At 36.8% G+C, this 15481-nt stretch overlaps 1 protein-coding gene across 1 annotated transcript in view; it reads right to left on the bottom strand.

Moving 5' to 3' along the window:
* Nucleotides 1-15481, bottom strand: part of LOC106874035 (UDP-galactose transporter senju) — a 48068-nt gene that overhangs the window by 31710 nt on the left and 877 nt on the right. The window lies entirely within an intron of this gene.

The raw sequence follows: 15481 nt of genomic DNA, 5'->3' as shown, positions 1-15481 counted from the left end.
GTATTTAAGAGCAACCTTGCATCCCGCTCTCTGGTGAGGATGAAATCAATCTGGCTTGCAGAATCGCCTGATTGATAGGTTATCAGGTGGCTATCTGGCTTCCTGAAATCAGCATTGCAGATTAATAGGTTGCTTGCATCACAGCACTCCAGCAGTCTAGTTCCCTCTTCGTTTCAGGAATCAATTCCCTGCCCCCCCCCCCTGAACACCATGGAAGATACGAGACTGCCCTCTGACATGCCCATTAAAATCTCCAGCCACAAAGACGAGGTCATTGCCACTCGTCTTTGAGGTAGCCTGTAGAAGGTTATCATAAAAGTGGTTCTTCTGAGCATTAGGAAGCCCACTTGTGCAGCATAGGCAAAGATAATTGTAGCTATACTATTCTGCAGGACTAGCCTGAGCTCAAGCACTCTACTGCATACCCTGACTACCTCTATGACTTTATCCACCCATTTCTCTGCAAAGAGTATGCCTATACCCCCTACTCCATCACTGTTACCTTCCCAGAAGATTTTACACCTATGTGCCTTGCCTGTGAGGACCCTGGCTGAAGCTCCTCTCCTCTTGTATGCAGCATACATCAACATGTCTTCATTCAAGCATATCTACAATCTTACTAGACCTACTTTTCAACGTGCCTAATTTGACAGTGCCAACCCTAAAAACTGGGAAAGGAATGTGGGAGGAGGCATGGGAAGAGGAGATGTTATTCAGTGTTTGAAAATAAGAAGGACGTTTTTGTGTTTGTTTGATAGACATGCTACACCTGTTCTCACTTTTGACCTGTCATCATTCAAGTGTGTTAAGATTGTTGCCCCTACCAGGTGTAGGAGTAGGTGTTCGCGGCATTGTAAGTATAAGCACTATGGACATCGTAAATTTAAGCATTACTGGTGCTGTAGATATAAGTAAATAAATAAATAAAATTAATAGAAATAGATAAAAGTAAATATGAATATCAATATGCCAATGTTAGAGTAAGTAAGTGGGCAGCTAAGCTAGTTGCATTTGTCCTGGCAGAAAGAGAGGGAGAGGAGGGAGGTGAAATTGCAGGTATGACACAGGATACCACCTTTATCACAGCTACAGCTCATACTATTACTATCACCCAGTTACAATCTCAACTGTCAATCTACTACCGCTCTCACAATCTATGCCCCAGCAAAAGGAGTAGAAGAAGTGTCATTGAATAGTGAGAGAGCGGGTGGGGTGGGGAGTCAAGGTGTGACACACGGACACAGAAATTCGTTTTGGCATGTATTATTATTATTATTATTATATATATATATATATATATATATATATATAATAAAAGTATAGTGGATAGAACAAAAAAAGTTAAAATCAGGCAGACTACAATTAACACATACATATACAGGTTTAGTTAAGATAAAATAAGGATTGTCTAAACTGAAACATATACTGATATATTAGAGATATAAAAATATATGAATGCTAAAAATATACATGGACATATAGGTATATACATATATAAACATACTGATAATAGAATATAGATAACAATAATAGTGGAATATAGATAAACGTTTTTAATAAAATTCAAAATATGATATAGTATACATAGGAAGCACTAAAGACTTCAAGAAACAATATAGAACACATGTAAATTCTTTTGATAAGTTAAAACATAAATTCAACAGCGCTAGCCAGATATATACACAACTTAAAATTACATTAATTATACATTATCTTGGTCAATAATAGATGAGGCCCCACCATACAATACGATTACTGGCAGATGTCGAATGTGTATAAAAGAATCATACATTATCCTTCACGTAATTAAATTCCACTGTTTTAAATAAATTTTCTGACGCTATTCATTTGTGCAACCACAGATACTACTCAACTTCCATGAGACGATTTAAATTTGAACCTACTTAGTATTAATTTCTGTTGCACAGCAATATATTGCCAATACAAATATAAATTTTAAGAAAGAAAGTAAGCAATCTAATTTTACTCCCATCAGCCCTCGTAAAAACTTCCATAATTTACACTCTTCTATAAAAGCATCCAATTTTCTCATACCTTTGTAAAGAACTGAATGCATATCTAGAATAAACATCATTTTTCTTTTTCCCTGATGAAGAGGCATTCTCTGGAAATGAATCTTAAGATTCAACTGTAATTCGGATGAATGAGCTCCAGAAACAATTGTCGGAACACTATTTTTTCTAACATCTTGAGAGAAAAGCTGAACATAAGAAGCATCAGTTGTGGTGTGCAAGAGAGGCGATTGCGCTGGTATGGACATGTGGTGAGAATGGACGAGGATAGCTGCGTGAAAAAGTGCCACACCCTAACAGTTGAGGGAACCTGTGGAAGAGGTAGGCCCAGGAAGACTTGGGCTGAGGTGGAGAGGCAAGACCTTCGAACATTGGGCCTCACCGAGGCGATGACTTCTGACTGAGACCTTTGGAAATGTGCTGTGCGTGAGAAGACCCGGCAAGCCAAGTGAGACCTAAATCCAAGGCCTCTGCCAGGAGTGTAGCCAGCCCACTCATGCATACCTTTCCTACATTGGACACTAAACTCCGCTTGCGAAGACTTGTTGAGGCAAGTGAAATCGAACTAAATTCGACGACTGGCACCCGTGCCAACGTCGTCTCCTTCATTGGACACAAAACTCAGCTTGCGAAAACTTATTGGGGCAAGCGAATAGCAAAATCGGGGTCGCCTTTCTGGCACTTGTGCCCGTAACATATGTAAGGATTTTCGAGCGAGATCGTTGCCAGTGCCCCTGGACTGGCTCTTGTGTGGGTGGCACATAAAATACACCATTTTGAGTGTGGACGTTGCCAGTACCGCCTGACTGGCCTTCGTAGGATTTTTGAGCGAGATAGTTGCCAGTGCCCCTGGACTGGCTCTTGTGCGGGTGGCACATAAAATACACCATTTTGAGCGTGGCCGTTGCCAGTACCGCCTGACTGACCTTCGTGCGGGTGACATGTAAAAAGCACCCACTACACTCTCTGAGTGGTTGGCGTTAGGAAGGGCATCCAGCTGTAGAAACTCTGCCAAATCAGATTGGAGCCTGGTGTTGCCATCTGGTTCACCAGTCCTCAGTCAAATCGTCCAACCCATGCTAGCATGGAAAGCGGATGTTAAACAATGATGATGATGATGATGATATAACCCAAATCTCTTGTTGATGCCTATATCTAAAATTTTTTTAAAAACATTTGTTATCTATATTCTACAATTATTTTTATTTATATTCTATTATTAGTATTTTTATATATCTATATACCTATATGTTCATGTATATTTTTAGTATTCATGTATTTTCATATCTCTAATATATCAATATATATTTCAGTTTGGACAATCCTTATTCTATCGTAACTAAACCTGTATGTGTTAATTGTAGTCTGCCTGATTTGAACTTTTTCTATCCACCATGCGACATAATGCTATACTCAAGAAAAGCCACCCACCACCAAAACAGAATTGAGATCCTAAAACAAAGGTGCCACATAAAAAGTATTAGTGTGGGTGTTGGTGGCACATAAAAAGCACTTGTGTCGATTCCACTTTAAAAAGCACTAGTGATGGTGCCATGTAAAAAGCAGCCAGTACTTACTGTAGAGTGGTTGGTATTAGGAAGGGCATCAAACCATAGAAGACAAGCCAAAACAGACTATGGAACCTGGTGTAGCCCCAGGCCTTGCCAATTCCTGTCAAGCCATTCAACCTATGTCGACATTAAATGTTTATGATGGTGTGTGTGTGTGTGTGTGTGTAAAAAGCCATGTAAAATGCATTTGTGCTTGTGCCATGTAAAAAGCACTCAGCACACTCTGCAAAGTATCCAGCTGTAGAAACCAAGCCAAATCATAGTAGAACTTGGTTTGATACAGCTCTCCAGCTTGCTAGCTCTGATCAAACTGTCCAACCCATGCCCGCATGGAAAACATACATAAGCTATAATAATACGCGCATATACATATATACAATGAACTTCTTTCAGTTTCTGTCTATCAAATTCACTCAGAAGGTTTTGGTCATCCCAGAGCTATACCAGAAACCATTTGCCCAAAGTTCTACACAGTAGGACTGAACCTGAAATCATGTTGATGGGAAGGAAACCTCTTAACCACACAGCCACACCTTAACAAATGGGGATGGTTTGGTGACATGTACCATGTTTTCACTAATTGTTTTAAGTCTTTCTGAAGTAATGACATCCTCAGACCTTTAATCTCTTAACCCAGTAAAACATCCAGGATATGACATGCCGCTGGTATTTATTTCAGTCCAGGAACCAAACCAATGACTGTACAATTGTGAGACCAACACTCTAATCACAAGGCCACATACTTTCACACACACGCACAATACAAACATGCATATATATACATACATATATATGTGAGAAACATAATGAAAAGTTCCAAAGTACTTATAAACAAGGTTAGTTAAGTAAAGTTGAAATTTTAGGGCAATAACAAATTATAAAAAAAAAGACTAACAGTGCTTCATAAAGTATACCACAAATCAAGTTATTTTTGCAGTGATTATAACAATTGGAATGAAATTGTAGTAGATTTTATCATATAACAGGGTTCATGGCAGACTTGTCATTGTTTGAAAGATTGTAGGTTAATTGCAATGCATGTGTGTGTGCACGCATGCACATGTCATGATAAAAGAAAACAATATTATTCTTAGCATGTGATGTCAGTGCAATTGGTAAAGAACTACACAAGAGGCAAAAGCAAGCAGAGTGTTTGCAGCATTGAGTACTTTTATTCAACTTGCCTAGAATGACTTCAGAGAGGACCAAAATAGCTGACTAACAACAGCAAGTTGCTCATTCACTCAAATATTGAATTTTTATAGACTTTCTATTTATATTAACAATGTCTGTAAAAGACATATACAAATTTACAGGACAGAAATTAGTTTGGCAAAAGATAGTTTTTCATACCAAACTGCTTCTCTTGAAATGCTAACCAAATACAGCATAAATAAAACAACTACATTGATACCAATCCTATGTCAGGCTTCTTAACTAGAGGAGCTCTTTATGAATTACATATACTTTACAAATACATGTGTATGCACTCAGGTTATTTGCATAAGGATAGATTCATTTGATAAAGTGTAATTCACGCAACATAGTTAAGCTTGCAAACTGAATTGTTTTATTATCAGCTTCTACTGAGGATGATGGAGATTTTCAAAACAATGGAGTAGTATTCCTTTTTGTCTATTTTGAGTTTGAATAGATTACAGGACAAGATTATCCAACGTGCTTTTCTTTTCGTAAAATGGTATATTTCAATTGGCTGCTATTTCAAGAAAGTTAAGCAACCACATAAAGGCTCCCTCATTGGATGATTAAAGAGAAGTAACAAGTGTTGTTTTCTTTAATAAACTGTTGGTTTGGTAAAATGAGCAAACCTCGAATATGACTCCCAAGAAAGAGCACAGTGATTGAGAAGAGACTAATGGCTCATTTAAAATGGACCACAAAAAACAATTCACTCCCTTGCAGTAAATTCAGGTGTGTCCTCTGCAATATGTCAACAAGAAATGAAAAAAATAATAGTAAAAGCAAATACTGAAAAAATTAAATGAAGAGCAGGAACTTCTATAATCTCAAAAGGGGCCTCAGGATATGGTTAGACCAGCTTTATCCATAGTTTAGATAAAGGTGGACTTGGGTGGAAGCAATACAGAGCCAACTAGCTCAGAGGAGTAGAGGCCAATATAGTAATGGTAAAAAAGGCAGTGAGATGAGACAGCATGGCTGCTGCAGGTTAAAGATTAAAAGTATACTGGTAACTCTAAGTCAATCCATCAAATGGGATTGAAAATATTCATGCACACAGCTACAGCAACATCCTGCATGTGGGAACAGTTTTCTAATATGAGTATCACTTTAGCTTTGTAGAGAGTCTGTAACTGTTGGAACCAAAGTATTTTTGGGTCTTGAAGAGGAAGGCTAGTATTTGGGATACAGTTTTTGCCATGTTATGAATGTGAGATTGTCAAGAGGGATCATCAATGAGTGTGAGGATTTGTAGCAACTCTGGGGGGTATTAATTTGCTTTCAAAGGTTTTGATGACAGTATAATATTCTTTAAATAAAATAAAGAAAATCATGATCATCGTTTAACATCTGCCTTCCATGCTAGCATGGGTGGGACAGTTTCACAAGAGCTGGCCAGGCTGAAGCCTGCACTAGACTTCTGTGACTGTTTTGGCAGGATTTTTACAGCTGGATGCCCTTCCTAACACCAACCACTCGGCAAAGTGGACTTGGTGCTTTTTTGTGGCACAAGCACAGGCGAGGTGAGGTGAGTAGTGCTTTTTACATGGCACAAGCACAGATGAGGTCAGTTTTGGCAAGGTTTTTACAGCTGGATGCCCTTCCAAACACCAATCACTTTACAGTGTGGACTGGGTGCTTTTAAGTGACACCTGCACTGACAGGATCACCAAGTACTTGCAAGACAAAAAAAAAAAAAGAAAAAACTTTCAAGAGGGGCGGAGGCATTGGAGGTCATTCTGTGTTGGATGATGAAAAGGTTATAGTGAGACAGATACAGGTGTCTTGCTGTAGAGGAAGTTCAAGGTTACCTGGCTGGAGAGAGGAAGATCAGGAATGAAGACAGAAACAGGTGTGCTACTGCAAAGGAAATACAGTTACCCAACCTGAGGGAAGTGCAGGAGGAGAGAGAGTGGAAGACAGCAGGATAGAGATGGTGGCAAAATGCCGGGCATACCTACAAGGAACAGGGATCAGAAAATAAATGGGATGGTTGAGTCAAGGAAGCGAGAGATATAGATGGTGGCAAGTGCCAGAGCATACCCTTAAGGTTCAAATGCCACAATATAAGTGGCAGGATATTGCAAATTATTTACTGCTATTTTCCTTATGCACCCAGATGATACAATATCAGTATTCTCCTATTGTTTGCAAATCTATTAAATACAGCTAGATGCAGGCATAGCTGTGTAGTTAAGAAGTTTGCCTTCTAACCATATGGTTTCAGGTTCAGTCCCACTGAATGGTACTCAGGGAAAATGTCTCCTATTATAGCCCTGGACTAACCAAAGCCTTGCAAGTGAATTTGGTAGATAGAAACTGAAAGAAGTCCTCTGTGTATGTGTGTGCCTCCTTGTCTTGACATTGTCATCATCATCGTTTAACGTCCGCCTTCCATGCTAGCATGGGTTGGACGATTTGACTGAGGACTGGCGAACTAGATGGCTATACCAGGCTCCAATCTGATTTGGCAGAGTTTCTACAGCTGGATGCCATTCCTAATGCCAACCACTCCAAGAGTGTAGTGGGTGCTTTTACGTGCCACTGGCACGAAGGCCAGTCAGGCGGTACTGGCAACGGCCATGCTCAAAATGGTGTATTTTACCTGCACAGGAGCCAGTCCAGCGGTACTGGCAACGATCTCGCTCAAATGTTTTTTCACGTGCCACCGGCACAAGTGCCAGTAGGGCGACGCTGGTAACGATCACGCTCAAATGGTGCTATTTATGTCCCACTGGCATGGAAGCCAGACAGCTGCTCTGTCAATGATCACACTCGGACGGTGCTCTTAGCGCTCTACTGGTACAGTTGCCCGAACAGGTCTTCGCAAGCCAAGTTTAGTGTCCAATGAAGGAAAGGTACACATAAATGATTGTCACTGTGATATAAGTTGTATCATTTGTTACCAATCTTCTATGAAAATGTTTGCATCCAGCCATAGAAAATCTGCCTCAATGAATTCCATCTGACTTGTGCAAGAATGGAAGAGTGGATGTTATAACGACATGATAATAAAATAAAAAGAGAGTACTGAACAATTATTGCTAGAGAACAAATATGAAACAGTTTTTGTTGCATGATAATACAAGATTCTTTAAGTAGAATACTGGTTTCAAATTTTGACACAAGGCCAGCAAGTTCAGAGGAAGAAGTAAGTCAATAACATTGACCCCAGTGTTCAGCTGGTACTTATTTTATCTACCTTAAAAGGATGAAAGACAAAGCAGACCTCAGCAAAATTTGAACTCAGAACGTAAAAGATGGACCAAATGCCACTAAGCATTATTCCTGGTGCACTCGTCACCCTCTTTAATATTCTACCGGCTTATCATCCTCTTTAAGTAGAATATTAAATCTTTAAAATGCCTAGAATACTCACAGTCTTGGTTGCTATAACTGTTGGACCGTTATTTTGGCATTTGGAAATTGTCATGCAAATCTTTAAAGCATTCATGGTTACAAAAACTCTATGAAAAGAGGAGTTATTTTCATTGAAATAATAGACAAAAATAGAACAGTTTTTAATGAAATAGGGAGTTTTAGCTTCTTTTTACCTGTTCATTCAGCCATTCTGCATGAATCCACTTCAGAAAACTTTTCTATAATCATATGACTTGTTCTATATCCTCAAAAAAAAAATATTCTCTACCATCTTTAAAATAAAGACAACATGTGTCTTAGAACAGTGTATTCTCACAATAAAGACAGAATGACTATGTAATATAATAAATGCCGATTGATTGGTTGTATCACAGATGTCCACTCACCAAGGCTACACAACAATGACAACAGATTAATGATTTGATACATCCAGAAAAAGTCTTCATGGAGTTTTGATGTCAAAGGCCATTTTGTTGTCACAGACCATTCAAGCAAGATATATTGCTCTTCTTGTTAAGTAACACCAGCCTACTCTAAATGTTTAATAGTAACCTAGTGATACAGACACCAGGATCTGTTAGACATATAGATTATAGGAAAATTCTCAATTGAATACAGCAGTCTATTCATTACAAGTCATTCTTTATTATGAGCCTGTTATAAAGTTAATAACTTAAACAGTCTTAATCTTAAACTGGTAACTTATTGAGGGAGATTGCTACATGATTGATTAACTCTTCATGGGCTGGCAGAGTTGGAATTACACAAAAAGCCACTGGGATCCCGAGGGACCCCCGTTTTATTTTTGCACATTTCTGCACTATCCATAAAGAAATATTTTTAATCTTGTATATATGTGTGAGTGCAGGATACAGAACAAGAAATTTAGCACCTTATAGGTATATATTTGTAATTATTATCATTTAATGGAGGGGAATTAAAATATAATTTATTGACTGAAAAAAAAACCTTTATTGAAAGAAATTAACACTCTTTATAGTTTTATAAACTATACATATAGCACTAAATATAAAATAAAATAAAATTATTTAGTATATTGATTCATACCGGTGCAAATACGAAGAAAATTGACTTATAGTCCATCAGAATATCAGAAAAAAAAATTTCACAGAAGGCCAATGGGGTCCAGTTGGACCCCAGTGACCATATTTTATGCTATAACATCCAACTGACTGGAAATTTTTAACTCAAAATTTGTACGTACATGCATAAACTATTGACAATAAAAGTCATGAGATATAAAATCCTTTAAATAAAAAATGTAAAAGTTGCATAACCTTTAAAATTTTCTGGGGTCTCAAGGGACCCCACCTGCCCATGTTGGGTTAAATGAGCCAATCAACTATTTAGAAACTACTTCACTAGCTTTAATGTTTGGGTTATAAATTAACTGAAGCAATTACACTATAGAAAGTTTCATCAAAGAGTAGTTTCAATTGTGCAGTGAAGTTGAAATATTTAATACATAGATTTCTCTCCTAACCAGTCAAGTCAACTACTAAGATAATGAAAATTAGAATATCTTTTCTAAAAAAATAATACCTTCAGCCTACATCAATAATCTTAAAATTAGTTTCCTTTTTTTTTACAGATGATTTTAGTAACAGATGGTATTAGCTTATTTACACATTTCCCTATCAATTATGTTTGCAATTCTTTCACTATACAAATAGCTATATAATAAATAAGCAACAGGAGGTATTATTTTCTGTTATCATATCCCAAGTTAATAATTCACTGTAAATAAAACATTAGAAAACTTTTAACTGTGTTAATTTTAAAAAATTCTCTACAGCAACTTGCTTCTGTTTGTAAGATACAAAGCAGAGTTCTGTATCTTAAAAACATTTAGAGATAATGCCCATAATTGAATCAAAACTATATCATAATAAATTATTTTTAAAATTTATTTAAACACAAAGGCAGTGTTACTAGAAATATGACAAAAGAATATGGTGAAAAGTACTTCATTTCTTTGAGGAAGGAAAGCTAAGTTTTTTTTGGTGGATGGGATTAATAGAGTATTCAATGCAAAGTAATAACACGTCTACAGTATTACTTCATTAAAGCAGTCCAGCCTTAAAGACACACCCCAATTTTGACTTCAAACTTTTGAAATAACATAAAACAAAGTCTCAGTACTTCCATATACTCTATCAAAATATTTTGTTAATGGCTTAGCAAGTTTTGTAGAAATTGTTGATCACTTAGTCTGCAGTTTTACTTTTCCAGTAGGGAAACAGAAAGTTTAGCACAGATGTTAAAATTAATCATCATCATCATGAATTAGCATCTATTTTTCATGCTGGAATAGATTAGATGGGTTGACTGGAACTGGTGAGCCAGAGAGCTGTATCAGGCCCCATTCTTGGCTTGGTTTCTATAGCTGGATGCCCTTCCTAATGCCAACCACCTCAAGAGTGTAGTGGATGCCAAGCATATATAGGCCTATCTCTTTAGGGTATATGTATGCACTTGTATGCCTGTATATATGCATGTGTAGCTGGTTGGATAGATAGATAGATAGATAGATAGAAGTAGTGTCAAGTGTACATCTTTGATAGATCAAATTCTCTAACACACCTATTCTCCTCTATTGTCTGTACTTTTATCACTCATGCCTGAAGTGTTCATCTGACAGCCACTCTTTTTTTAATTTTTTTTTATTATACATCAGATAATGTTATCCAGCACATCACAAGAAACTTTGATTATATAATTGACCACAACAGATCTGGGATTAAACAACAGGATGAAAAATGGAAAGATTTCTTTCTTCCTTTTGATTGGTTTTACTTAGTGCTCTTTACTCTTTTACTTGTTTCAGTCATTTGACTGCGGCCATGCTGGAGCACCGCCTTTTAGTCAAGCAAATCGACCCCAGGACTTATTCTTTGGAAGCCTAGTACTTATTTTATCGGTCTCTCTTGCCGAACCGCTAAGTTACGGGGACGTAAACACACCACCATCGGTTGTCAAACGATGCTGGGAGGACAAACATAGACACAAACATATACACACATACATACATATATATATATATATATATATATATATATATATATATACATATATACGACGGGCTTCTTTCAGTTTCCGTCTACCAAATCCACTCACAAGGCTTTGGTCGGCCCGAGGCTATAGTAGAAGACACTTATCCAAGGTGCCACACAGTGGGAATGAACCCGGAACCATGTGGTTGGTAAGCAAGCTACTTACCACACAGCCACTCCTCCTGTTTTTTTTTTGTTTTTTTTTAATTCTTGCTTTGAAAGAAAATTATTAAATTATTAATGAACCAATTCTTGATTAAAATGGTAGAATATCAAATCAGAAAGTATTTAATGATAAATTCTTTTGAACTCTAAGCATTCATATTATTCTGTCAAAAGTAATGCTTATTTATTCACACTGTTTTGAATTAACCATGCATTATCTTGTGTCTTTGAGATTTTAATGATGTAACTGTTATTTTTAGAATGATATTGAAGGGTGGTGTAAGAAACCAGATCTGCCTGGTTTGAACATAAAACAGATGCATTATTTGGGCAAGTTTGAATGCTAAAGGGTAACATTGGAATTTAAATTCAGTCAAGATCAGATCAGGCATATTCTGAGATTAAATCAAACAAATATAACCCTTTCCTTACAATTTATTAACTTTGTATCAATGTGAGAACTCAATGAATCACAGGATGGACAGTAGTAGTAGTCAGTAGAGTGTCAGCAGATTGGATGCCTTTAATTCTTCAGGAAATTAAGAACATCATTGTGATGGTACCTGTACCAGTGGAGCACTAAGAGCACCGTCCAAGCGCGATCGTTGCCAGAGCACCAGCTGTCTGGCTTCCGTGCCGGTGGCACGTAAATAGCACCATTTGAGTGTGATCGTTACCAACGTCGCCTTCCTGGCACTTGTGCCAGTGCCACGTGAAAGACATTCGAGCGAGATCGTTGCCAGTGCCGCTGGACTGGCTCTTGTGCAGGTGGCACGTAAAATACACCATTTCGAACATGGCCGTTGCCAGTACCGTCTGACTGACCTTCATGCCGGTGGCATGTAAAAGCACCCACTACACTCTCGGAGTGGTTGGCGCTAGGAAGGGCATCCAGCTGTAGAAACTCTGCCAAATCAGATTGGAGCCTGGTGTAGCCACCTGGTCCACCAGTCCTCAGTCAAATCGTCCAACCCATGCTAGCATGGAAAGCGGACGTTAAACGATGATGATGACAATGATGAATTCTGGTAATATACACTGTTTAAACGAGGGATCTCCAAAGTGGTCAATATCAACTGCTGAGGGTCGATAAATGCCTGAAACTGCACATCTACTTAATCGTTATTATTATTTATTTATTTATTTTCTTGTACATGCCTGGGGGTCGATGAGGGGTCAAAGATCTCATGAAGGGGTCGATGGTCTAAAAGGTTTGGGGACCCTTGGTTTAAACCAATTGACTAAGCCTTATGCTTATTAATAACCTGAAAAGCAGCGAGTTGGTACACCCCAAAAAATAATACAGTAATCCTGTCATGTTCAATTTCACTTCTTTGCCAGTATTAATGAAATATATATTAGTAATAAATTGGAATTAATCAGAGTAAAATTCATAATCCAAAGAAACTGGTGATGATCAACATCAGTCATAACTGGTTGCAGGAGAGTTCGCTGAAGTATTCAACTGTCATGAAGAGAAAATTCATAAACTAAAGGGCAGGGCCTGAAATATTAGATTCTTCACTTCTCACGGCAACTGAACTTCTTGGACTCTTTCCCAAACTTACAATATTTATTCCATCAACTTTAATTCTCCCCTACAAAGAATGTATTAACTTTAAATCGCACATGCTTCTAAACAAAAAGTACCAACCTTCATACCTCCTTTACTTTCTGCACAAAAACGCCGTCCTAGGCAGGGACATAGCTAAAACTTACACTTGTAACAAATGCTATATATACCAATTTCGAAAGTTCTCGTGGTGACCATTACAACAATGATATTGCCAAACCAACATCCTAAAACCTATGCTTTCATTTCAGGACTGGAAAATATTTTAATTCTGGATAGCTTTAGCTATATATTGCCCCACCCTAATAAAGCTAATTTGACTGTGGTTGATTGACAACAATCACGGGTACGCACTATCTCTTTGCAGCCTTTTATAAATAAACGTCGGCTTCTGTTTTTGTCAACAAAGACTACGTATCACCTTTGCCTCGGCCTACCCGATGCACCAGTTTCCATTCACTAACCAACCTTGATATGTGTGTGTTACTAAACAAATGTCAATCTACAAAAATTGAAACTGAACAGTATCACTATTACCAGTTTCCTAAGGCTAACAAAAGTCACAAAACAGAGCACAACATACACATGAAACAGCAACCAACATATGAAAAATAAGCGGTTTGAACAGTAATATAGACTTTAGTAACTGCTTGCACTGATAAATTAGTGGAGGATTCATTCGGCCAACTTCAGTGATGTGCGGAACAGGATAGCTAAAAGTACTTTTAATGTGAATTGAATTGTATTCTATGAAACATCACACTACTTATGTTTAAGGAAACTTTATACCAATCAGATTATTTATAAAACATCCAGTGTTGCTACTTTTAGATTTACCATTTGTAAATAAGAATTTGTTAGTCAAGAATGTAGTTGAAATAGCCTCGACTTCATCAATTCACTAACACTTGTGAAACATGTTCGACGGAAGCTTTATGTTGGGCAAAGATAAATATAAAATAAATAAATAAAATTCCTTGAAGAAATATAAAGAAAGCCCTCGACAACACTACTGTTAAAGAAAGTAGACAAGAAGTCTTGAGACGCTCTTATCTCTCGATACACAGAGTGGAGTACATGAACACACGTGTTTTCTTTTTTTTTTTATCTGAATTCTTTCTAATTAGTTTACTTATAGACAAGTTATAAGCAACACATTCTTCTGTTATAATTCCATTCTCATCTTGGATACCTTACAGGAATATGTTTGTGTTGAATAATACTATTCAATAGTGCCAACTGTTTTAAGGAAATAAAACTGCGAACGAAGAAAGAGTAAAGTGAAACCAATGAGTTCAACAAGTCATATTTAGATAAATGTACAAAAAACTACTTTATAGTGAACTGTTTGTGGATTTACGACCGTATTCTATGGAAAGAAATAACAAAAGGAATTTCCCGTTTAGAATCATTATCAAGATAAATAGTTTGCTTTTCTTTGTCGACTGATTTTATAATGTAATATTCTCGACACCTACCATATTTGGTTAATGGAATGTATCAGGAAGTTTTGTATAAGTTACTGTAGAAAAAATAATGTTTTTATGTGGTCAATATTAAGAGAATATCAAGGACTCAGGAGATCATGCTTTATATTACTGATCCACTAGTGTTCACATCTCTGTAAAAAGGTAGGGCAGGGCCAAATAAAAGGGTTGATCGAGCTAGAAACAAAACAAAAACACTTGGTACTCTTCCCTAAAAGTATTTAATAATAAAATTATAAAACCAATACGCAACGAAAAGAATCTGAGTTCTATTTAAAAGGAATGCCAGTAAATCAGACTGAGGTGTAGCATATTCGATATCAATAGTATAGGTAGATTTAGGACTTAGTTTTTATTCTTTTTTTCTTTTTTGTGGGGTGGACAGGGAGACCCAATTCGGGTAACATTCGATATTTTTTCTTAATTATTTTTCTTGGATCTATTTTTTAAATGAAATTTTAAAGTATTCCCAAAGAAGCTTAACACCAAAGCGGTAGAAAAAACTTCCAATTTGACAATGGTTGTCAGAGCAACAGTAGAATATCGTCTGCGAGGAATCGTGGTGAGTTATGGAAACTGAGATCAGTGATAATTAAGGTAGTTCGTCACTCGGCTTATTATTACAGCAAATATCCAATGTAAAAATAACATCTTTGCTATTTTTACTTATCATTAAATATTGTCATCAGTTTTATTAGATATAAATTCTGGAGTGAATGGAGAAGAAACGCCGCGCGATTGTTTAGTCGTTTATATTACATCAAATTAATAAGATTAGTCAAGGTTCTGGGAGTTTCCTTTATTCATAGTTTTAGCTATCATTGTGAAAATAAAATTAAGCTTGGCTTCTATTTGTTAATTGGAATTAATAAATAGAAAACCAGTGTGGATTAAGTAACAACCAGCCAAATCCGAAATAATCTCTTAAAGTAAATAAAAGTGAGAAGATCGAGGTTCCTATATATATATATATATATATATATATATATATATATAT

Source organism: Octopus bimaculoides, chromosome 3 (genome assembly GCF_001194135.2).
Source record: "Octopus bimaculoides isolate UCB-OBI-ISO-001 chromosome 3, ASM119413v2, whole genome shotgun sequence".
Lineage (NCBI taxonomy): Eukaryota > Metazoa > Mollusca > Cephalopoda > Octopoda > Octopodidae > Octopus > Octopus bimaculoides.
This window is presented reverse-complemented; position numbering and strand designations above follow the sequence as displayed.